General features: G+C 42.4%; 1 protein-coding gene across 12 annotated transcripts in view; it reads right to left on the bottom strand.

Moving 5' to 3' along the window:
* Positions 1–25,549, bottom strand: part of LOC121287988 (inactive rhomboid protein 1-like) — a 393,414-nt gene that overhangs the window by 293,423 nt on the left and 74,442 nt on the right. For all 12 annotated transcript variants that reach the window (XM_041206186.1, XM_041206191.1, XM_041206172.1 and 9 more), the window contains one exon: positions 7,161–7,241. The gene's annotated coding sequence lies outside the window, so the exon portion shown is untranslated. The remainder of the gene's footprint in view (positions 1–7,160; positions 7,242–25,549) is intronic.

Below are 25,549 nucleotides of genomic sequence, written 5' to 3' on the forward strand. Positions count from 1 at the left end.
TGGTTGGGTGTAGGTCTTGCTACAATAAGTAACAATTCTATGAGAGCATTACTGGAGAAGCAGAATCTCCTTTATGCGCTGCTTCTCAGAAGAGCTGCAAGCATGTTTCCTGGGTCTCTGTGTAGGCAGTAACTATTTCTGAGGACGCCTTCTTCGTTTTGATATCCCTCCAGCTGCAGCTCTATTTCCTTTCTCCACATCTTGACAGCAATGACTAGGAGGATCTCCCATGAAGAAAGAATGCCCTGCCAAAACCTGTTAAAAGTTCAGAACATTTTACAGCCGCTATAAGCTCTTTGAAATAGTCTCATTAGCAAAAGTTCAAAAAGTAACATAAGCAACCACACCTTGTTCTTCAGTGTAAACAGGACAGTAGTAAGAAGAAAATCATCTCCCAAAGACCATTACATTTACCATGGGTCTGATTCATTTCAAATGCAAAGTAAGCATACATTTATTCACCAAGTGCCAGGATATTGGCAAGAGAGAACATAGAAAGAGCATTGCACAAACTGTAATATTACTCAAACTGCTCCATTTCCATTGCTATATGCGGAGATGCCAACAGCTCTGAATACATATATCAATTTGGACAGAGATATACTAAAAGCCTTAATTTTCAATCTCTACATATCTATTACAGTGTTTGGTTAATGACATCTGTGGTAATCTGAGGTGTAATACACCTTTAAGAGACCATGAGCAGATTGACCATGTGACTGTAAGACCCAATAGCTGTGTAGTGCGGGCTACCAGGTTAATGTTAGTCTAGAGTAGGGCCCGGTTGGAGAAGCACACATCATGTTAATGCTCTGTTGTTCATGTAAATAAATAGCATGTGCTTCACCTCATAATGGTTTCCGCATCTGCCGTATATTGTAATCGGCTCGACAGATAAGCGTGCACACAAGCAAAGCAACCCCATAGTAAAACATAACAACTGGCGATGTGGCAAAACATGACCAGTCGATGGCACCAAGGAAAGCAGTGAAAACTCAACTGAAGTGAATCACTGTGCCTTGCAATAGTCATCAAAGTTATCTCCCTTTAGCATGCCACAACTTGGCCACATCGAACTATTTGATCAGACCACCAATGACTGGTCACATTATATTGAACGCCTTGCGTTTTTCTTTTTGGCCAACGACATATTGGAGGAGAAGAAGAGGCGGGTGATCCTCTTAGCGACATGTGGCAATAAAACACACAGCCTAATTCATAATCTAATGGCACCCAATGTCCCAGATTCCAAGAGCTTTGATGAGTTGGTGAATCTTGTGAAAAGCCACTTTCAGTAACAGCGCAGCATTTTAAATATAATTTGAGGTGGAGAGACAATCATTTACTATATAGCAACCTTGAAACAACTGAAAGAGCACTGAGAGTTCAGGACATCAATTAATGACATCTTAAGAGATGGGTTAATGAAGACACCATTTAAAAAAGGTTGTTGTTAGATACAAATTTAGACTTCAGCAAGGTGCTGGAGTTGGCACTCACAGTGGAGACACAGTCAGGGATTCAGAAGCAATCAAGGGAGCACAAGATGGCACCGTCCTTCACATTGGGAGGGAGGCACTGGCTAGAAATGGTGCTGAAACGCTGGGCTCCGCGGAAAAGCAGGAAACAGCTGCCATTAACAAAAAGCAATGGTTTAATGAATAAAGCCCACATTAGTAATGGCAGAAATCACAGAATCACAGACTGCAGAAGAGGCCCTTCAGCCCATCAAGTCTGCACCGACACGTGAGAAACACCTGACCTACCTACCTAATCCCATTTGCCAGCACTTGGCCCAAAGCCTTGAATGTTACGACGTGCCAAGTGCTCATCCAGATACTTTTTAAAGGATGTGAGGCAACCCACCTCCACCACCCTCCCAGGCAGTGCATTCCAGACCGCCACCACCCTCTGGGTAAAAAAAGCTTTTCCTCACATCCCCCCTAAATCTCCTGCCCCTCACCTTGAACTTGTGTCCCCTCGTGACTGACCCTTCAACTAAGGGGAAGGCTGCTCCCTATCCACCCTGTCCATGCCCCTTATAATCTTGTACACCTCGATCAGGTCGCCCCTCAGTCTTCTCTGCTCCAACGGAAACAACCCAAGTCTATCCAACCTCTCTTCATAATTTAAATGTTTCATCCCAGGCAACATCCTGGTGAATCTCCTCTGCACCCCCTCCAGTGCAATCACAACTTTCCTATCATGTGGCAACCAGAACTGCACACAGTACTCCAGCTGTGGCCTCACCAAGGTTCTATACAACTCCAACATGATCTCCCTACTTTTGTAATCTTTGCCTCAAAATGGGACCAGACAGCCTGCAAATGAACAACAATTTAAAAGAACAAGAGTATTTCTACTGCCATCACAATGGACACATTATGCAATATTGCAAAGACAGATTGCGACAAAATTTCAAACAAAAAGGCAAAATCATGAAATTTATATAATGGAGGAACCAGAATAAACAGAGTCAGACATTTGGGTGCTACACAACTTAAAAATGGGTAAAACAGAGCCAATCTACATGACAGTTGAAGTCAACAGAAAACACATCTGAACAGAGGTGGATACAGGGACATCCATGACAGTTATAAGGGAACACACATTTCAGTATCTCAATGGAAGAGGCCACTCACTACAGTTGGAAAATTCAGATACAAGATTAAAGACGCATACTGGCAAAAACATACGAGTAAGAGGTATATGCAAGGTTCCAGTGCAATATGGGAGCCAGTCTGCTAATCTACCCCTGATGTTGGACCCTCTCCTGCTACAACTTCTACTTGGTCGAAAATGGCTTGAGGAAATAAAGTTGGAGTGGACTGAGATTTTTTTCAACTCAGTGATAGATTTGCAAGAATTATTACAGAAAGATGCCGCTGTTTTCAGGGAAGAGCTCAGGAAGACTCAGGGGCTGCAAACTAAAATCCACGTGGATCCTGGGGTAGCCCCCAGGTTCTTGAAGGCGAGGCCAGTCCCCTTTGTATTATGGCAAAAAGTGGATATTGAATTAGGCAGGCTGGAAAGATTGGGAGTCTTACAACCTGTACAATTTTCCATACGGACAGCACCCATAGTTCCAGTACTAAAGCCTGACCAGGGTGTGCAAATATTCAGGGATTACAAGTTGACCATTAACAAAGTAGCCAGGCTAGACAGCTACCCTATACCAAAAATTGATGAAGTGTACTCCAGGCTGACAGGGGGAACTGCATATACGAAACTCAACATGAGACATGCTTACTAGCAAGTCGAGCTAGAAAAGACCTCTCGGGATCAACGCACATAGGGGGTTATACCAGTATACCAGGTTACCCTTTGGAGTCCCATTGGCTCATGCCATTTTCCAATGGACTATGGAAAATTTGCTCCAAGGTCTACCCCATGTGGTGGTTTATCTCGATGATGTCTTAGTAACAGAACTAACTGACGAAGCACACCCGGCTAACTTGGGAGAGGTATTGAAGCATTTCTCACAAGTCAGAGTATGCTTGAAAAGGGAAAAATGTATCTTCCAAACAAAGTGATTTACCTGGGTCATTGGGTCGACTTGCAGGGCCTTCACCCAGTAGAAGACAAGGTGAGAGCTGTTAGTGAGGCGCCAGCCCCAAAAAATGCCACAGAATTCGGGTCCTTCTTGGGAATGGTTAACTACTACAGGCGTTTTCTCCAATTTGTCAACAGTACTGGCTCCATTATACGGGTAACTCAAGAAAAACCACAGTTGGACTTGGCAAATTCCACAACAACAGCCTTTCACTGCAGTAAAGCAGTTACTAGATTCATCAGCCCTGTTGGTACGTTTCGACCCAAAAAAGAATTTATTTTAACCTGCGATGCATCCCTTTATGGAGTAGTGGCAGTACTCTCCCACTATTCTGAATTATGTTGGCTACGTCTCAAAAACTCTCAGTGCGGCAGAACAAAGATACAAATAGAGAAAGAAGGCTTATCCATTGTATTTGGCACTAAGTAGTTCCACAATACATCCATGGTCGCCACCTCACCATCGTATCTGAAGACAAGCCATTATTAGGCTTGTTTGGGGAAGATAAGGCAATACCCCCAATTGCCTCAGCACACATCCAAAGGTGGGCACTGATTCTAACTGCTTATGAATATACTTTTATCCACCAGCCAGGAAGCCAGATTGCCAATGCCGACAGCTGAGCTGATTACTTCTAAAGGACAGCAATGTGAATGTCCCCATTCCTCAAGAATATGTCTTGGTATTAAACTTTCCAGATTCGTCACCGGTCAGTGCCAAACAGATCAGAGAATGGACAGACCACAATCCAGTGTTATCTCATGTCAGGGATGGTCTAACGAGCCAAAGTTAGATGAAATGAAGCCCTATTTTAACAGGAGATATGAGCTCACCTGCCAGGAAGGCAGCTTGCTGTGGGAAGTGAGAGTCATGGTGCCTCTGAGAGGAAGTCAGCGTTATTGGCCGAATTGCAGAGCGCTCACTCCAGCATCCCTTCAAATGAAAATGTTGGCACGGAACTACTTCTGGTGGCCAGGGATGGACACGGAAATCGAAAACATGGTCAAGAGCTGCACGCAGTGCCAGCAGGTGCAGAAATTGCCCCCTTCTGCTCCACTGCATCCCTGGGAAGTGTCCACATCGGCTATGCAGCGCCTTTTTTGGGCACAATGTTCCACTTATTAATAGACACTCATTCCAAATGGATAGATGTATACGAGGTACAATCACCCTCATCTGCCCCCTCCATGGACAGATTGTGTCAATTTTGTGATACACGTGATACCAGAGAAAACAATGCCTGATAATGGAATGGCATTCACCAGCAGGAAATTCCAAAGATTTATAAGACTCAATGGATTGGTCATGGTCAAAACCTCATCATACCACCCCGCATCCAATGGGTTAGCCAAATGGCAGTCAAGACCTTCAAGGCTGGAATGAAACAAAACTGGATGAAGACTCTATAGCAACCAGATTATTATTATGTTTCCTGCTCAGCTATAGGACTAGGCCACACACAACCACCGGTATTGCCCCTCAAGGATTATGAATCAAGAGACGTCTCAGAACATGTTTGAGTCTCATAAGGCCAAATTTAGGGGGGTAGGGTAGAGATAAGTCAGGAGGCCCAGAAAAATGAATACAATTAACACAGTCATGAAAGAAACTTCACTGTTGGAGAAGCAGTTTTTGCAAAGAATTTTGGAGATGGGCCCAAAAGGCTATCGGGTGAAGTCAGTGCAGTGACAGGACCCCTGTCCTATCACATATTGGTTGAAGGTCAGATAATCAGGAGACACATGGATCACCTCAGGAAAAGGAAACAGATCCACAAGAAGAGATGTGTCAAACATTCCCTTTGGAGTCTATGCCACAGGTAGAAGGAACTCCTCTTGCTTTGGAAATACCTGTAGAACCGTTGAGATTGAATGTTTCGAAGAGGCAAACTTACAGGTTCCTACTGGGGAGCACACATCATTTTAATGCTCTGTTGCCCATGTAAATAAATAGCATGTGCTTCATTTCATATTTGTCTCTGTGTCTGCAGTACATTGTTATCAACCCACCTGCTGACAGATAAGCGTGCAACCAGATCGCAAGCAAAACGGCCCCATAGTAAAACATAACAACGTCCTTTACCTCCTTCTACCTTGGACCCATTATTGTTTCGAGGAATTCCAAAATCTTTAAGTTCCTGCCTACAGGGGTTAATTATTGTACCTGGAAGCCCTCAAGTCCCAAACCATCACACCTAAAGAAGTGACTGAAATCCACTGGAAACCTGAAGAAAATACCAGCCTGACTCATGACACAGAATACGCTCTCGCTTGTGGTTTGGATCATTTTGTCAATGGTACAAGTGGGTATTTTAATCCGGTTACCATGATATCAAAGGAAAAGGTAGTACTCTTCAATTCTTAAAACATTCCAAGCATTTCTGTAGTTATATAAATACAAATATTGCTGAGGCAAGTAGAAACGCACCTCACACACTTACACATGCCCGCACACAGACACGCACACATATGCCCACACACAGAGGCGCACACCCACACACACACCCACACAAAGCTGGTGGTTTATCATTCATAAATAATTAACCTTTAAATGTAACACTTGTACCTGAACCAAAATGGCAGAAAATGAGCAAAAACCCTGATATTTAACTAAAATGAAGAACATTATTCAGCTGAGGATAATGGGATATGATATCACAGTACAAAGCATTAGTTACAACAACTCATTTCTCTAGTAGCTTCAATATGTAGCGATGGCCTAAAATGCTTCCGAAGTAATGACAAAAACGAGCCAAAGGTAATAAGATGGATGGGGGAAGCGTTGTGAAGTTGAAAAAAATTTTGGTCCAAGAGGTGGGTTTTAATATCTTAGAAAATGAGAGAGAGACATGAAAAGATAGCGAGCTTTAGGAATGGAATTCAAAAACTTGAGGCATAAAGGCTGAAGGTATAGCCACCAAAAAGAGTTTGAAGCAGATTCGCTCAACTAGCAGCTGGGTTTATTTTGCTTTTCATTACCCCTTCCCCAAGAAACAAAATTAAATGAATCCAACAGCTCCAATTTGGAACAATTCACATTTTATTTAGAAAATAAATCTCATTATGGACCATTGGAGACCACTTTTGGCTTAGTGACACTGAGTTAAATTCCTCAATGTGCAGCTGTGTGACAAGATGTTCAGTACATCCTGGCGTGTCCCATCCAAAATCTCAGGGCTGTGTTTTTAACAAAAAGTGAAGGGGAGTTCTCCTTAGTGTTCTGGCCACACCCACAGATTTATCAATCATCCAAATCTGCTGAACAGATCATCTGGCCATTATCGCATTTATGATTGTGGGGACTTGCTGTGGACAAATTGGCTACTGTGTTTCTGATATTGCAACAGTGGCTGTAAAACAGAGGCTTCTGAGTTGATGGAAGGCGCTTTATAAATTCAAGTTTTTTTTTAAATTTCCTGATTGAAGTGCACATCAGGGCAAACCTTTGGACTGTGTCAACCCATTCACTAAATTAATGTGAAATTTTACTGCCACTAATGAAGTTCAAGGCCCTCTGAACTTCTGCAACAAGAAGAAATCAACAAGCTTTTACTCCCTTTCCAACTGATAAATATCAGCACTTTTACAACGGAGAGGCATATTCATACCTTCTTGACTTTTCAAAGGGATTTGGTTTCTTTCAGTGTAGTAGTCCAACACGTTTTCCACATCACACATACATTTCACTTCTGTAATATAAGAGGGAGAAAAGTAAAACTCAATTATCTTCAAAATCAGCGCAGAAGTTAACACAACCTTATGTTTAAATGCAAAATGGTCACAACAAATTTAAAAATAAAGAATCTGCAAAGAGACCAAATTCTACTAAAGCTTTGCATGGCTGACGAGATTGAGCTGGAGCATGAACTTGATTTAAGATTTTCTGCACTCTTGATACCTGTTTTATGTCAGCAATTTGGCTGCAGCTTCAAAACAAATCTGCTCTTTTATAGGATTTCATAAACAAACATGGGAAGGAGATTCTCAGTCAGTTATCGCACCTAATTCAGAACAATGACCGTACTTACTTATTCTGTAAAACATAAACCAGAAAATCTAACTTTCTAAGCAGCTGAAGGTGGAGTTACGGTATATAATTGTACAGTGCTAATTCTGGTTGTGTGTTTTGGGAGTGAACAGAAAACACAACTTACAATTAAATTGTTTAGAATAAAATGGTTAAAATAAATTCTGTACAACATACTAAACTTGTTACCATCACCAGAACAGTGTTGTCCAAAAGAAATTGCTGACTAGCCACAGTTGTAGCTATAGAAGCACTATTTTTGCAGAAAACACAGCACAGTAAATGTATTTCATATATATATTTAAATATCTGGCACCATTCAGTGAGAAACTTGTCTTTCTCTTTCATGAAAGATTGTAATTCTGCCATGAATCTGTCAGACATTGCACCTCAATGCTGCTACTAGGTTTCTGATCAGCAGGAATGAGCACTACTTTAACTTCAGAAGCTTGCCAACAATATTCACATGTACAAGCCATGCTGGTCACTCTCCAGACAGTGGTTAGAGCTGCTGACCTTTGCTATAACGTGATCTATTAGAGTTACTAGTTGGGCTTGCTTTCTTCTGCTAGCCTGAACCAGTTATTGCCACTGGTTGAACTAACCATGCTGCCAGCTCTCCTCTCAATACAATGCTGCACAGTTTTTGCAGGTCTACGGGGAAAAGGTGGGGGCGTGGGACTAGATGATATGTGCCTGCAGACGTTGACATGATGGGCTGAATAGCCTCCTCCTGTGCTGTAAGCATTCTATAATTTTAACAAGTAATCAATAAGTAGGAACCATGGAAGTAAAAAGCACACAACAGTCAAACAATACACAACTTTCTGCCTTAATATCATAACAACAAACACACAAAGACATTTGCCATGCAACCACTAATACGGAAATGAAATGCCCAATGATGATGCCTATCATTCTTTTTGACTTACTAATCAATGTCATTCCTCACATCAGGATTCACAATTAGCCACATGTGGTCAATATATTGGATAGCAGTGGTCTAGAAAGTGATCTTGTGTAAAAGCAAAAACGTGTGCAGCTTGAAGAATTCAAGAACAAAAACAAAAATACCTGGAAAAACTCAGCAGGTCTGACAGCATCTGCGGAGAGGGATACAGTTGATGTTTCAAGTCCGTATGACCCTTCATCAGAACTAAGACATATAGAAATGAGATGAAATATAAGCTGGTAGAAGGGGGTGGGACAGGAGAACTCGATAGGGGGCCAGTGATTGGTGGAGGCCAAGAAGATACTGCCAAAGACTTCATAGACAAAAGGACAAGGGGTGTTGATGGTGGTGATATTATCTAAAGGATGTGCTAATGGGGACATTAAGGGTAGCAAGCAGGACAAGCTCGTGGCAGGTGGCCCTAGCACAGGTGGGGTGGGGAGAAGGGATCGAAAAGAGCCAAAAGGTGGAGATGAAACAATAGATCGAAATAAATTTAAAAATAGGAAGGAAAAGAAAAAATTATAGTTGTAAAAAAATTATAAATTATTGGAAAAAGGGGGATCAGAAAGGGAGTGGGGATGGAGGAGAGAGTTCATGATCTGAAATTGTTGAACTCAATATTCAGTCCGGAAGGCTGTAAAGAGTTTAGTTGGAAGATGAGGTGCTGTTCCTCCAGTTTGCGTTGAGCTTCACTGGAACATTGCACCAGGCCAAGGACGGACATGTGGGCATGAGAGCTGTGTAGTGTGTTGAAATGGCAAGCAACAGAGAGATCTGGATTATGCTTGCGGACAGACCGAAGGTGTCACCCAATGTAGAGGAAACCGCATTGGGAGCAGCGAATACAGCAGACTAAACTGAGGGAAGTACAAGTAAAGCACTGCTTCACTTGAAAGAAGTGTTTGGGCCCTTGGACGGTGAGGAAGGGGGAAGTAAAGGGGCAGGTGTTGCACCTTCTGTGGTTGCATGGGAAGGTGCTGTGGGAGGGGGTTGAGGTGTAGGGGGTAATGGAGTGGACCAGGGTGTCCCGGAGGGAACGATCCCTGCGGAATGCCGCCGGGGTGGGGGGGAGATGTGTTTGGTGGTGGCATCATGCTGGAGTTGGAGGAAATGGCGGAGGATGATCCTTTGAACATGGAGGCTGGTGGGGTGATAAGTGAGGACAAAGGGGACCCTATCATGGTTCTGGGAGGGAGAGGAAGGTGTGAGGGCAGAGGTGCGGGAGATGGGCCAGACACGGTTGAGGGCCCTGTCAGCCACCATGGGTGGAAAACCTCGGTTAAGGAAGACATATCAGAAGAACTGTTTTGGAAAGTGGCATCATCAGAACAGATGATGTTTGTAAACATATTCCCTTCAGGTTAACACAGTAAGGAATCAGTCCCTGCAACAGTGATCCATGGTTCTAGATGCTTGATATGCTCAAATCATTAATCCACTTAAAAACTATTACACTCAACTCAATGTCCTAGATTTCATAGCGTCATAGAGGTCTACAGCACTGAAAAAGACCCTTCGGCCCATCGAGTCTGCGCCAGTCAAACAAGTACATAACTATTCTAATCCCATTTTCCAGCACTAGGCCCATAGTTTTGTATGCCATGGCATACATTGATTAATCCCTGCCTCTCCAAGTGTCGATTAATTCTGTCCCTCAGAATTGCTTCTAATAGTTTCCCCACCACTGAGGTTAGACTGACTGCCCTGATTTATCCCTTCCTCCCTTCTTGAATAACGGTACCACGATGGCAGTCCTCCAATCCTCTGGCACCTCTCCTGTGGCCAGAGAGGTATTGAAATTTAATTCAGTGCCCCTGCTATCTTCTCCCTGGCCTTACTCAACAGCCTGGGATACATTTCATCCGGGCCTGGAGATTTATCTACTTTTAAGCCTGCCAGACCACTTAGAACTTCCTCCCTTTCTATGCTAATTTCTTTAATTATATCACAGTCCTTCTGCCCGATTTCCATACCCACGTCATCCTTCTCACTTGTGAACACCGACACAAAGTATTCATTTAGAACCCTGTCTACGTCTTCCGGCTCCACACACAAATTACCACTACAGTCCTTAATGGGCCCTACTCTTTCCCTGGTCATCCTCTTACTCTTAATGTAATTGTAAAATAACTTTGAATTTTCCTTTACTTTACCTACCAATGTTTTTCCACGCCCCTTTTTTGCTCTCCTAATTTCCTTTTTAAGTTCCACCCCTACACATTCTATACTTCTCCCGGACTTCTGCTGTTTTGAGTTCTCAGTATCTGCCATAAGCCTCCCTTTTTCTCTTTATCCAATCCTGTATATCCCTCAACATCCAGGGTTCCCTGGATTTGTTGGTGCCACCTTTTACCTTTACTGGATTATGTTGGCCCTGTACTCTCCCTATTTCTTTCTTGAATGACTCCCAGGTGCTCTGACATATATTTACCTAAAAGGAGCTGCTCCCAGTCCACTCTGGCCAAATCAGATCTGATCATATTAAAATTGGCCTTTCCCCAATTTAGAAATCTGATTTCTGACCCATTCTTGTCCTTTTCCACAACAACCTTGAATCTAACGGAGTTATGATCACTATTTGCAAAACGCTACCCCCCTTCCCCCGCCCCCCCCACCCCCCACCTACCTCCCCTCTTCTTGTCAGGCCTTCTAAGTACTGGCTTAAAAAGCTCTCCTGGATGCTTTTTAAGAATTCCACTCCCTCTAAACCTATCACACTATGACTAACCCAGTTAATGTTGGGGAAGTTGAAATCCCCCACTATTACCGCTCTGTTAGTTTTATGCTTCTCTGAAACTAGCCTTCATATCTGCTCTTCTATTTCTCTCTGACTGTTTGGGGTCCTATAGTATACATTTCCTATTGCTTCAGCCTGATTTTGTCATTAGCGGTTGGGATGCACTCATTGTGACAGATCCCTGCCTGCTAATCAACCAGTGTTCTAACACATTTCCAGTGGGAACGAAGCTGCCAAGTTATGTCAGCTTGGTGCTGTGGATATAAGCAGAAACAGATTGATCCTTCCCAAGTTCTCTTAGTTTTATATCTTGTACAATCATTCCAAAGGGACATTCTTTCATCATGTTAAGAGGGGAAGTCCAAAAGCACTTCATAGTCAATAAAGTAATTTTGAAGTGTAGTCACTGTTGCAGTCTAGCCTTAATATCAACAGATACAAGGGCAGTGCAGTAACCTACTAGGCCATACAATCACTGAGAAAAACATTTTATAAACACTGTATTATCAAGTGCTCATTCCAGAGATGGTTCTAAACAGGAATCTAACATTGGTACATCTTCCAGAAGATCTCTCATACTTTCAGGAGCAAAAAGTAACATACCTTGACCATTGTATTGCATAAACTTGTGCTTTAGAATGATGTAATGTGCATGAAATAATTCCAGTAATGGCAGATGGCTGAAGGGCCAAAGATCCATGGCAGGCTGCTCCAACTACACCATTAATGGGCCAAGAGTCAGCAAGTGGAAGAGATGGCCAGGAGAGGGGAGTGGCTATTGGGAAAGAGACAGCAAGTGGGAAAGAAGTGGTAAGTGGGAGGATCACCAAGCAGGACAGAGTCAGAGAACAGGAGGGAGGGTCACTTTTAAATGGAGTTTTTCCTGGAGGCCTTGTGTGGTGCGGGGCCTGAGCACAGGGCTGGATAGAAGGCATGGTGAGTTACCGGGTTGGATTGCCCCTGGGAGCATATCCTTGGAGTCAGAAATGTGGGAGGGGGGGTTGGCCTCCAGCACTTCAGGTAGCTACTCTCCTCGTGCTTCGAGTCCAGCAAGGGACACTCTTAGACCTCGTGGCTGGGGGAGGCCTCATGTTTTCCAGCCTTATGGTTGCACTGAGTGAGGGACTTATCGGGGTGACTATTGTTACAACATGGGTTCATTACTTTATTTTGAGGAGATTTTGCTGTGGTGGGCTTTATTTGGGTTTTTAGTGCTGTGGTGAGGCAAACATTTTTTTGAGAAAGTTAGAGCTGTGGTGAGGGGGTCATTGAGGGATTATGGAGGGCTTTAGTGCTGTGGTGAGATCTTTTAGGGGATTTTAGTGCTGTGATGGGGGCTTACTGAGGTGGGTTAATATTGAGGTGTAGGTTTACTGCGGGTGTTAAATTGTCGAGGAGGTGGATTTAAATTAATTTAATCTGCTGAGGTGGGGGCTCTTATCAAGGGGGATTACTGGGCAGGCACCAGAAATGGGGGTCAGGTTGCTCAGAGGGATCAGGGAATGCCAGACATGGAGGACAAGGTCACTTCTATGTCTGTGGTGATCTGGACCCTACTGGCTGGTACCTTTCAACATTAATAAAAACAAGAAGAGTCAACAGCTAAAGGAGTAAACTCCACAAAATCTAGAGTGGATTGCCATTAGGTGGTTGGTATTGCTCTCATGTTAGCACCTTCCCGCAACTCCTGCAATTGACTAGGCCCCGGACATATGGGCTTTCGTCTTTCCTCTGGATACCAGCCTGCGAGGTCAATGAGTGGGGGGCACAGATGCTAGACATGTCTGCACCTCCTAAAACCATGCCTAGGCCACACAGCAAATAAAGAAAGGTAACCAAAGGTGAGGACATGAAGAATGACCAACACGCCACAGCAAATGTTAAGCGAGACAGCACTGATTGGCCATGATCTACATAAGTTTGGTGTCAACATTGCTACTCTACAAGAAACCAGATTAACTGACACAGGCTCTAATCATGAGGCTAATTACATCTCCTATTGGAAAGAGCATGGTAGACCATCGTGAGCATGGTGTAGACTTCTCAGTGAGCATTTGGTTGACACAATCAATTGAGTTGTCACTAGCAAACTCGAAGCATCTCATCACTCTATTGCTATCATCTGATGGAGGCACAGTCAACATCATATGCGCCTACATACCAATGCTGTATGCCAGCATCATAGACAAAGAGCATTTCTACGTCTCTCTAGGCAATGTTCTGAGAAACATTCCAAATGGCGAGAGGCTATTTATCCTGGGTGACTTCAACACGTGTGTTAGAGCAGTGGGAGATTCATGGCCAACATGCCTCCGTTGTCATGGGGTGGACAAGGTCAATGATAAACAGACAATGCCTTCTTAAGCTTTGTGCCCGGAATGATCTCTGCGTCACCAGCACCTTCTTTCAAGGCAGGCCTTGCCACAAAGTATCATGGCATCACCCAATGTCTAGAGATTAGCACCAACTAAACCTGGTCATCAGAAAGCGCGATCTGCCCAGTGTTCTACCAGAGTGAGGATTTCGACACCGATCACTCTCTTGTCAGCAGCAGAGTGAAGGTGCACCCCAATAGTTTTGCAGTTTCAAATACGATGGCTCACCATGCATCAACATCCCTTACACAAGTAATGATGCCAAATACCAGCACCTTGCACTATCCCTAGAATGACTGCTACTCACCAAAAGTTTAGCAGTAAGTGCCAATGCTAGTATCGATGAAGCTTGGAAGTTACTGAGCACAATCATCTATGAAGCATCATTTGAAAAAGACAGAACTCACAACAAGGACTGGTTTGAGACCTTTGCAGCTGAGATGACATCTGTTGTTGATGCAAAAACAAAACATGCATGATGCAGAACATAAACCCAACAGCTAAAACACTGCATGACCTGAAAGTAGCCAAGTGAGTTGTGTAAAAGGTAGAGGGATACTGCGCAAATAAACACTGGATTTCTTGATATAATTTGATCCAAACTGTCTGTGATAATGGAAATCTATGAGTTATGTAGGAAGGAATCAAGAGAGCAGTTGGTCCCACCATCACCAAAGTTGCCCCCTGAAGTTGGCAGATGGTGATGTACACACCAACAGAAATAAACAGATGTCCTGCTGGGCTGAACACTATTGTGAGCTGTGCTCCTGTAGGATGGACATCTCTAAGTCCACGTTTGATGCTCTCCCACAGTTTCCTGTCATGGATGAGTGAGCAGACAAAAGACACTGGCAACTTGTTCTGACTACAAGCATCCCAAGGAAACCATGATCCTGGGGCAAGGTGTTACATCACCAATTCTGAGCTCACTAAAGAACACCCACTGGAAGTGGTTAGCAAATTCCACTAACTTGGCTCCAGTGACTGAAGATCTGTCCCTTGATACAGAACTAGATACATGCAAAGGGAAAGCAGCTATTATCTTTGGCTGACTCACAGAACACACATGGAACATCTAGCTTACTATGACCAAGATGCAGGTTTATGAGGCCTGTGTTCTCAGCACCTTGCTGTATGGCTGTGAAACATGAACGACTTACAGCTATCAAGAAAAGAAGTTCAACAATTTCCATCCGGACTGTCTGCAGTGCATTATGGGTATGTCCTGGCAGGACAAAATCATTAATGCAGCAAAGGCAGAGCTCCCCATTTGTTAGTGCTCATCAAACAAAGGCAGCTTCATTGGCTAAGGCACAACCACAGGCTGGAAGATGGTCGCATACCCAAGGACTTTCTGTATGGTGAGGTACCTGGAGCCAGACGATCAGTAGGACACCCAAAGCTCCGCTTCAAGGATGCTTGCAAGTGTGACAAGACAAACCTAAACATTGAATATCGCACACGAGAGTCACTAGCTGATGACAGAGGAAAATGGCGACACTCCTATAGGCTGGCATGCACCACCACACTGACCAGTGGCTACAGCAGCTCGACAACAGATGCTACCACCAGAAACAACAATCCACAAAGACACCTGGTAGATTCTTGTGCAGCACTCGTGACAGAACGTGCATATCAAGGATTTACCTCTTCAGCCATCAGCAAAGGTGCACCGTATCCACACCCAAAGCAGATTTTTTGCTGCCAGTCCATCGCCTTTTGTAGATGGAAGGCTGTCGACAACGACAACATTCAGAAACAGGAATTTCCTCACTGACATCCAACTGATATAATGTAGTAAGCCACTACTTTCAGTCCCTGCTCCAATGTTCATTCCCTAGCAACTGACTCCATCCCTCTCCCTGGCAACTGTCTAAGACTAACCCAGACTGTTTGCAACCATGTTTTTATATTTGACCCTGAGATCAACTTCCACCACATAGCCACGCCATCACTAAGACTGCCTATTTCCACATCCATAACATTGCCCAACTCCTCCTCTGCCTCAGCTCTTCTGTAGCTGAAACCATCATCCATGCCTTAGTTACTTCTAAACTTGACTATTCAAAACTCTCCCCGTCAGCCTCCCACATTCTACCCTCCATAAACTGAAGTTCATCCAAAATTCTGTTGCCCTAACTCACACCAAGTCCCATACAACCATCAAAGCTGTGTGTTTACTGACCTGCAATCATCCTAGTTTTCAAATCCCTCCACTGTCTTGCCCATCCCTATCTCTGTAACCTTCTCCGGACCCTCGGAGATTTCTTCACTCCTCCAATCCTGGATTCTTGCGAGTAACTGATTTTAATCAGCCCACTGTTGGCAGCTGTGCCTTTAGCTTTCTTAAACATAGGTTCTGGAATTACCTCCCTACATCTCTCCATCTCTTTCTTCCTTTAAGATGTTCTTAAAGCCTCCCTCTGTGAGCAAGTGTTTGGTCACATGTCTTAATATCTCCTTATATTGCTCTATGTGTCAAATTTTGTTTGATAATGTTCCTGTAAAGCCACAGCTTGTGATATGAACATACCAATTTAGAGCAGGAGTAGGCCACTCAGCCTCTCGAGCCTGCTCCACCATTCAATAAGATCATGGCTGATCTGATTGTGGCCTTAACTCCACTTTCGTTCCTACCCCTGATAACCTTTGACTCCTTTGTATGTTTCAAAAAGATTGCCTCTCATTCTCCTAGACTCCAATGGATACAGATCCAACCTATCCTCATAGGATAACACTCTCATCCCAGGAATCAGTTGAGTGGAACCTTCTCTAAACTGCTTCTAACGCAAATATGTCCTTCCTTAAATCAGGAGACCAGAACTGTGTACACTACTCCAGATGAGATTTCACCTGTACAACGGTAGCAAGACATCCCTATTTTTATAAATGCAAAATGTTACGGATGCTGGGAATCTGAAACAAAAACAAAAAGTGCTGGAAAAACTCAGCAGGTCTAACAGCATCTGTGGAGAGAAAAACAGAGTTAACATTTCAAGTCCATATGAATCAAGCTCTGAAGAGGAGTGATACGGAATCAAAACATTAACTCTGGCTTTCTGTCCACAGATGCTGTCAGACCTATCCCTACTTTTATATTCCATTCCCCTTGCAAGAAACAACACCATTCTATTTGCCTTCCTAATCGCTGTACCTGCATACTAACTTTCTGAGATTCATGTACCAGGACACCTAGATCCTTCTGTACCCCAAGAGTTCTGCAATCTCTCTCCATTTATATAATATGCTGTTTTCCTATTCTTCCTGCCAAAGTGAACAAGTTCACATTTTCCCACATTATGCTCCATCTGCCAAATTTTTGCCTGCTCACTTAACCTGTCTATATCCCTTTGCAGACTCCTTATGTCCTCTTCACAACTTACTTTCCCACCTACCTTTGTGTCATGAGCAAATTTAGCAGCCATACATTCGGTCCTGCCATCCAAGTCATTATTACAGATTGCAAATAGTTGAGGTCCCAGCACTAATCCCTGTTGCACTCCATTTGTTACATCTTGCCAACCCAAAAAATACCCATTTATGCCTCCTCTTTGCTAGCCAATCCTCCGTCTGTGCTAATATGATACCCCCTACACTACTTTGTGTTGTAACCTTTGATGTGGCATCTTGTCAAATGCCTTCTGGAAATCCAAGTCCCCTACATCCATGTTGCTTCCTCAAAGAACTCCAATAAGCCAGCCAAACACAAATTCCCTTTCACAAAGCCATGTTGACTCTGCCCGACTACACTGAGGTTTTCGAAGTGCCCTGCTATAACTTCTTTAAAAACAGATTCCAGCATTTTCCCTCTGACAGATGTTAAGCTAACTGGCCTGTAGTTTCCTGCATTCTGTCTCCCTCCTGTCTTGAATAGAGTAGTTACATTCACTATTTTCCAATCTGATGGGGCCTTTCCAGAATCTAGAGTATTTTGGAAAATTAAAACCAATGCATCTACTATCTCAGCAGCTACTTCATTTATAACCCTCGGACGAAGTCCATCAAGGCTTGGGGACTTGTCAGCTTTTAGTTCTAATAATTTTCTCAGTACTCTTTCCCTGGTGATTGTAATTGTTTTAAGTTCCTCCCTCCCTTTCACCTCCTGATTCACAATTATTTCTGGGATGTTATTTAGATTCAGTGGTATATTTCAAAAGGATAAATAATTGAATGGAAAAAATGCAAGGATGTAAGGAAACAGCCGAAGAGCGGGATTAATTGGATTGCTCTTCGAAAGAGCTAGTGCAGACTCGATGGGCTGCAAGGCCTCTTTCTGTGCTGTATTCTGATTCATATTCTCTACAGTGATGACGAATGCCAAAAATCTCTTCAGTTTATCTTCCATTTCCTTCCTTTTCATTGCTAAATCCCCAAACTCTATCTTGAGGACCAACATTCACTTTATTTACTTCTTTCCTTTTTAAGTACCTGTAGAACCTCTTGCTATCTTTCTTTTTTATATTTCTAGCTAGCTTTCTCTCGCATTCTAATTTCTCCCTCCCATTCTTCACTGTTCTTTATATTCTGTCCAATCTGCAGATTCACTACTAATCTTCGCAGAATTATACTTTTTTTCTTTCAATTTAACACTATCTTTAGCTTCCTTCATTAGCCACGAATGGTACACCCTTCCCTTGAGTCTTTGTTCTCACTGGAACATACCTTTGAGTGTTTAAAAATATTTTCTTAAACGCCCGTCATTGTATATCTACTAACTTATCCCTTAACCTTATTTCCCAGTTCACTTTAGCCAGCTCTATCTTCATGCCCTTATAATTGCCTTTATTTAAGTTCAAAGCATTAATCTTAGACCCACTCTTCTCTCCCTTAAACTAAATGCAAAATTCAATCATGTTATGATCACTGCTACTGATAACTGCTACCTAGGGACATCTTTACTATGTGGTTATTAATTAATCCTGTCTCATTGCACATTACCAGATCTAGTGTAGCTTGCTCTCTGGTTGGTGCTAGACTGTGCTGCTGAAAGAAATTGTTCCAAAAATACTCTATAAACTCATTTTCCAAGTTACCTTTGCCAACCTGATTCATCCAGTCTATAAGTAGATTAAAAATCATCCATGATTATCACTGTACCTTTCTCACAAACCCATTCATTCTTCCTGTATACCCCATCCTACAGTGTGATTACTGTCAGGAGGCCTATAAACTACTCCCACAAGTGACAACTTAACTTTACTATTTCTCATCACTACCCAAATCAATTCTACAATTTATCTCCAAAACTAAAGTCTATTGTACTTATCCTTAATTAACAGAGCTACCCCTCCACCTTTTCCTAGCTTCCTGCCCTTCCAAAATGTCATGTACCCTTGAATATTCAGGTCCCAGCCTTTGTTATCTTGAAGCCATGTCTCTATAATGGTGATCAAGTCACAGATATTTATTCCTATTTGAGCTGTCAATTCATCTGTTTTGTTATGAATACTATGTGTGTTCAGGAATAGAGCCTTAAACTCGATCTTTTCATCATTTTTTCAATCTCTGGCCCTATCTACACTCTTAGATTTGCACACTCTGTCCCTTCCTGCCATGCTCTGATTATCACTTTTCCTATTGCACCCTTGCTCTCTAAGGCAAGAGAGCCTTCTCTATCTAATTTATCACATCTTCCCACACTTGATCCCTTGCCCCCACCATTTAAAGTTCTCTCTGCCACTCTAGTTATAGGACTTACCAGAACGCTGGTCCTGGTATGGTTCAAGTGTAGAGCATCTCAACGGCACAGCTCCCACTTTCCCCAATACTAATACCAGTATCCCATGAATCGAAAGCCGCTTCTCTTACACCAACCTTTGAGCTATGCATTTAACTCTCTAATCTTATTTAACTTATGCCAATTTGCTTGTAGCTCAGGTAATAATCCAGAGATTATCAACTTTGAAGGTGTTGCATTTTAATTCAGCCCTTAGCTGTTCATATGCCCTAAGGTAGGACTAGGGAAGAGGTTCTGCTATGTCTTTGGTACCTTCGTGGACTGCGACCATGAAATCCTCCCCCTCCCACTGCAAGTTTCTCTCCAGCCCTGAGCTGTTCCAAACTTTGGCACCAGACAGGCAACACAGCCTTTTAGACTCTCGCTACTGGCTACAGACAACTGGGTCTATCCCCCTGACTATACTGTCCCATACAATAACTTTATTTCTATTTACTCCCCCTGCTTAAATGCCTTCCTGTACCATGGTCAGTTTACTCATCTACGCTGCAGCCTCCACTTTCATCCATATAGGCTGCAAGCACCTTGAATCTGTTGGAAATTGCAGAGGCTGTGGCTCCTCTACTCCTACCTTCTGGGTCTCTGTACCTGCCTCACTCAAATCCACACCCTCCTGTCCCTGACCACGCACCAAATCAGAATACTCTACCTTAAGGGATGACTGCCTCCTGGTACAACGTTTCCAAGTAACTTCCCTCCTCCCTGATTTGTCACCGTGTGCAGCTTGGTCTCCAGCTCAATGACTTTGAGCTGAAGCTCTTCAAGACACAGACACTTACTGCAGGCATAATTGCCCTGGATCACACTGGCATCCTGGAGCACCCACATGCTGCAGTCCCAACACATCATCTTTAAGAAAATTAAATTAACATAATGATTAAATATTTTACCACATTAAAAGTGCTGTATGAGTACAAGTTTTTACTATTGCTCCTGATTGGAGCAGTGAGGCAGAGGAACACCCAAACCAAATGCTTCATAAAGGATTTTAGCTCTTTATATTCAGCACAATCTCTGGACCAACCTGAACCAAACAAATCCATTAAAGTTCACAAAAGTTGTATTTTGTACAATCTTTAGAAATCTTAGCCAATTGTTTTAATGACTATAAGTCATTACTGGTAGGTAACTCGATACAATACCACTTGCTATCCTGCACATCTAGCTTATACAGTGGACTTTGATCTGGCAATTTTCTTTTCTTGTATTAAATAACACCTCTAAAACACTGAATAGGAAATTGTCAAATATTAATGTAAAATTAAATTATCTGAAGTTGAATCCAAGAAATGAAAGATCTCCAGAGGATAGAAAACATGAAATAAAATTGAAAGTTTATTTTTGTCTTGCCAGTCCTTCCCTCAGTGAGGTAAACTGGGGCATGGCTGCTCAAACACCAACGGTCATCTGATATTTTATTCTTCATGTGCGAATCTCAAATGATGTTCAAGGGGTCAACTCAGCTAAACCCAATCCTGTACACAGGTGCTCTTCAGTGAGGATTGTTGATTTGTATCAATAATAGGAAGCTTTTCCTTCCCCTAGCCCTGGGATACTATTAGCAATTGTGTAATCCCACCACTTCTCCTGGCACAGATTATTTGGACCATTGCATATTATGAATTGAACTTGCCATCTTGTTGATTGATGCTGTGGTATGAATTCACATGTCCTGACAATTATCCACTGACCCATTACAAAAACCTGCACTATATTTCAGCGCTAGTTTTTGTTGACAAAAGCCTATTTGTCAGCAGAAGTTACTGTTGAGACCTGGACAGAATAGAGAACCACAGCACAGGACCATAAAGGACAGAAGGCCATTCAGCCCATTATATCCATACTAACTCTTTACTGGAGTATTCCAAAACGAATCCACTAACTTGCTCCCTCCCCATATCATCATCTGCTTCAAACATTTATTCATCTCTCTCAAAATGATATACATGCTCCCTGTCAGAAGCAAACAAACCAACATACGTCGGAAAAAAGTAGCAGCAGCAAACAGCAGGGTCCCATTTCATTTACAATTTTTGTTAGTTTGCATATTCCTATTGACAAATGAACAGCAACAAAAAACATCCATGCAGATGCAAATATAATTTTTGGCAGTGCTACTTAAATAACTTGTTTTTCTATCAAATGGTCACATGCTTCTTCCAACTTCATAAATCACACATTTACCTGAATAGTGGACATAAAATTACTAGATCATTAACTTCCATTTAAAGCTGTATGAGCACAATTTACAATGAATGGACCCACACAAGCCAAGAGTCAGAGAAATGCAGGCTTGAACATTAGTTAAACATATCCACCAAAAACAATAATGACTTCGACAGAATTATGGTTCCAAGCAATTTTAAATCCCAGCACATGTTGCCTCTAATACCGGAATAAGATTTGTGCCAAATTAATTCACAATAGTGAGAGGTAAAAATCTGAGATATACTTTTACAAGTCGTAAAGGAAGTGCATAATTATTGTAATACCACTTGGTTTCCCAAAAGAAACCAAGTGATCTCCCAAATTCTAGAACTGTAATTTTCTGTTGAGTAAACCTAGCTGAAAGGCCAAGGCTTATTACAAAGGTCACTGTGAAGTTTGAGCAAATAGGAAATTGAGAATTAATTTCAAATACTTGCACTTCCCTCCAATATTTCAGTTTTGTCCCCCTGCTCCCTTTTCCCAACCCCGAAAGTGGTCTCAAGATTAAAGTTACAACCTCCAGTTCTTTGGCTGATCGAACATTGTCCATTTCAGAGGCGAGTATCTGCACATCATTTGACTATGGAACCTTTTATAGAATGGGCCATCGGATAAAACTAGAACGACAACTTTAACCCATCTTCCATTCCACAGTCCAGGGCACTGAGGCTAATGCTTGCACCACTGCTGCCAACACACGATCAGTCAACTCAACGTGGACCGGGTAATTGATCCAGAGATCCTGAGTGGCCTGTGCAGGTCAGTATTGCAGCAAATAATCCATTAGCACATTAAGCAAAGACAATCATTTCAGACTACACTTCCATGACAAGTGTAGTCGAACAAACCAATTGAAAATCTCTTTCATTATTCCCCACTCCAACCGCCTGCCAAATTGATTCTCCTCCACCACCTACAAGGTCCTCCAGAGTTATGGACGTAGCCCACAGGCTCCTCCAATGGACCCAGCCAAGGAATGAACCAAACAGAAACTTTTTGTTTAGCAGCCCTTGGGTATTCCCATTGGGAATGTAATTATTCACAGTTTTACAGCCAACAACATTTTTTGCTGCAATTACAAAGTTCGCAGATGATCACAATTTTCCAGGACATAAAAATAAGCAATTTATTAGCTCATACCAGTCACACAGAATCCAAAATGACTTAGTAATAATAATGAACAAAAAGAACCAGCAAAAGCACAGTAAAATATTGGTCATTGTAACATCGGTTTCCTCTATGCTGCTCAACTAAGACTGGAATCAAAACAGGTTAAATAGTATCCTCAGCAGCTTTTACATGAAAATTGATGAGGGCAAGACTGAAAGTGGCAGGAATGGTTTGAAGGTTGTTTCAACATTAACTGGTGAAATGGGTGAACCTGTTCTTTAGATATATCTAACATCAGTGGACAGCCATTCACAAGGTGGCCCACAAGGAGTTCTTCCTTAAAAGAAATTTGTCAACTTCCTTTACAACTTACAAGAGAGCTGATCAGTTACAGGAAGTTCCTGATTTTCATCAGGGATCTCGTCCAACGTCCAGGCTGTGACCACCCAGCTGGGCTCCACAGAGTCAGGAAGCTGGCACACTTGCTTTATCCCAATTTAGAAGCCAATCCTGATTGGGACCATAGACATACAAACATACTAATAAGGAGCAGGAGTAGGCCAGTCGGCCTCTCGAGCCTGCTTTGCCATTTGATAAGATAATGGCTGATCTGACAGTGGCCTCTATTTTCAACTCTACTTTCCCGTCTACCCATTGTAACCTTGGGCTCTCTTGTCAATCAATAATCTATTTATACAAGCTTAAAGCCTGGGAGTTCCCTTTCCACCCCAGCTATGTCACATACAACATTGTGGGCCAAGTTCCACATTAATGAAGTGCCCCAGGAGACCTGCTACCTGGATGGATTTAGTCAAGGGCTGCACTGGGAAGGGCAGTGGATTTTTGGGGACATATAGTCCTGTTGATAAACATTTAGACTCTGAAATTATGCAACAGTTTATTACAGAAATATCTAATTCATAAATTTCTCTTTCTGCTATTTTTGTGAAAGCATTAGCTAGTGGTCAACTCCAATTAAATAATAAATGTCTGAAATCCTTTCCCCATTATGTGCTCATATGATAATATTCCACCACATAACTTCAGAGTCTTAGTTCTACAGTAAAGCTAGAAGCTGTCAGTTAATTGGCCATAAACTGAATTAATTGCCTTTTTGAAAAAATAATTGCAAGCTCATGAGACATTGGTTAAACCTCTTGAGCAGTGCAAAATACACATGCTTTAATTCGAGTCAAATTGAACTCCTAAAGCAGAGAGATGCAGGCAACATCCATTCGGAAATAAATAACTGAAATTGTCATGAGTGCAAATGCCAAGCTTCCCCTAGCACCGACAGATTAAATAGATTTGACAGTATAAAACACTCATATGTTACAAAGATTAACACAGGCTAAATGAGTTCTCTGCCTTCTAGCATTCAAACAAAATCAGCAGTGATTCAGTTAACTGACATATCATGAGGCACCAAACCACAAAGATTGGGAATGTTCTAAGTCTGTGCTGACTCAAGGACAGCAGTAACCATTATAGCTAGTCTTACATAAATGTGTGAAAGATCACAGCATGAATTTTAACTTCCTGTCCAGAACAGACTGGAAAACGGAGTGGATGGCATTAGATCAGACAGTCCTTTTCTGTCCGTCAGCTTGCAGGTAAGAGATGGAGGGAGTTCAAAGCAGGAGAGGCAGTGACCTTCCTTTGCTCCTCCTTGCTCCACTAGCACTATTTTACCTACTTAACTGGAAGACCTCTTCATTCTTTCCACCAATTTGTTTCAGGTCTACAACATATCTTCTGGGTTTTGGATAAGTCTTTTATTTCTGTAGTTACCATCCTTTTGTCTGATAATCTCCTATCCTCCACCTAATAACAGACTTTTACATACAATATGCAGGACAGAAATGCTGGTGCTCCACATGAGCTTTCTCTCACGCATCAACATGTCCTTTTATTCATTTCTCTCTCATGTATGTATCTAGCTTCCTCTTAAATGCTACACATTACATAAGATATACTGCACAGAAACAGGCTATTCAGCCCAACCAGTCTGTGCTGGTGTTAATGCTCCGCTCGAGCCTCTTCTAAGTATACCATTGTAACCATCTATTCTCTTTTCCCGCAAATGCTTGTCTAGTTTTCCTTAAGTGCATCTATACATTTGCTTCAGTCAATCCCTGAGGTAGCGAGTTCCACATTCTCACACCCTTTAGGTGAGGAAGTTTCCTCAGAATTCCCTATTGGATTTCTTGGTGACTATCTTATATTGATGGCCTCTAGTTATGCTCTTCTCCACAAGAAGAAACATTCTCTCTGTATTCACTCTATCAAAACCTTTCAGAATTTTAAAGACTTCTATGAGGCCACATCTCAACCTTCTTTTTTCAAGAGCCCATCATTCCTTTTCTGATATTACCTCAACTACTCCCTGTTGTAGCAAGATGCACATTCTCTCAAATTCCTTTTTCGATTTTTTGGTGACTATCGTACCTTAGTGACTCCCGGCTCTGAATTCTCCCCACGTGTTAAATCACCTCTACATAACCCCTATCAACCCACTCCATGCTTCTAAAGACCTCTATCAGGTCGCTCCCTCAGCCGTCACGCACTTTTTTTCCACAGAAAAGTGCCGCAGCCCGTTCAGTCTGCCCTCTCAGTTCTGATCTTATTTGTATAAATTGTTTTTGCATCTTCCCTAGTGCCTTGATAGTGTTTTATAAATTGCAATTAGTTCACAAATAAACCTGAGACACTTCCAGAGGGAAATACTTCTCAGTCAATTACCAATCCCTGGAAGGGTTGGATAAATTTGAAATAAGGATATACTATCTCGCGTTTTTGATTAAACTGGGTTGACAGGCTATGAAACCATTACACCCAAAAGGAAGTT

Source organism: Carcharodon carcharias, chromosome 15 (assembly GCF_017639515.1).
Source record: "Carcharodon carcharias isolate sCarCar2 chromosome 15, sCarCar2.pri, whole genome shotgun sequence".
Lineage (NCBI taxonomy): Eukaryota > Metazoa > Chordata > Chondrichthyes > Lamniformes > Lamnidae > Carcharodon > Carcharodon carcharias.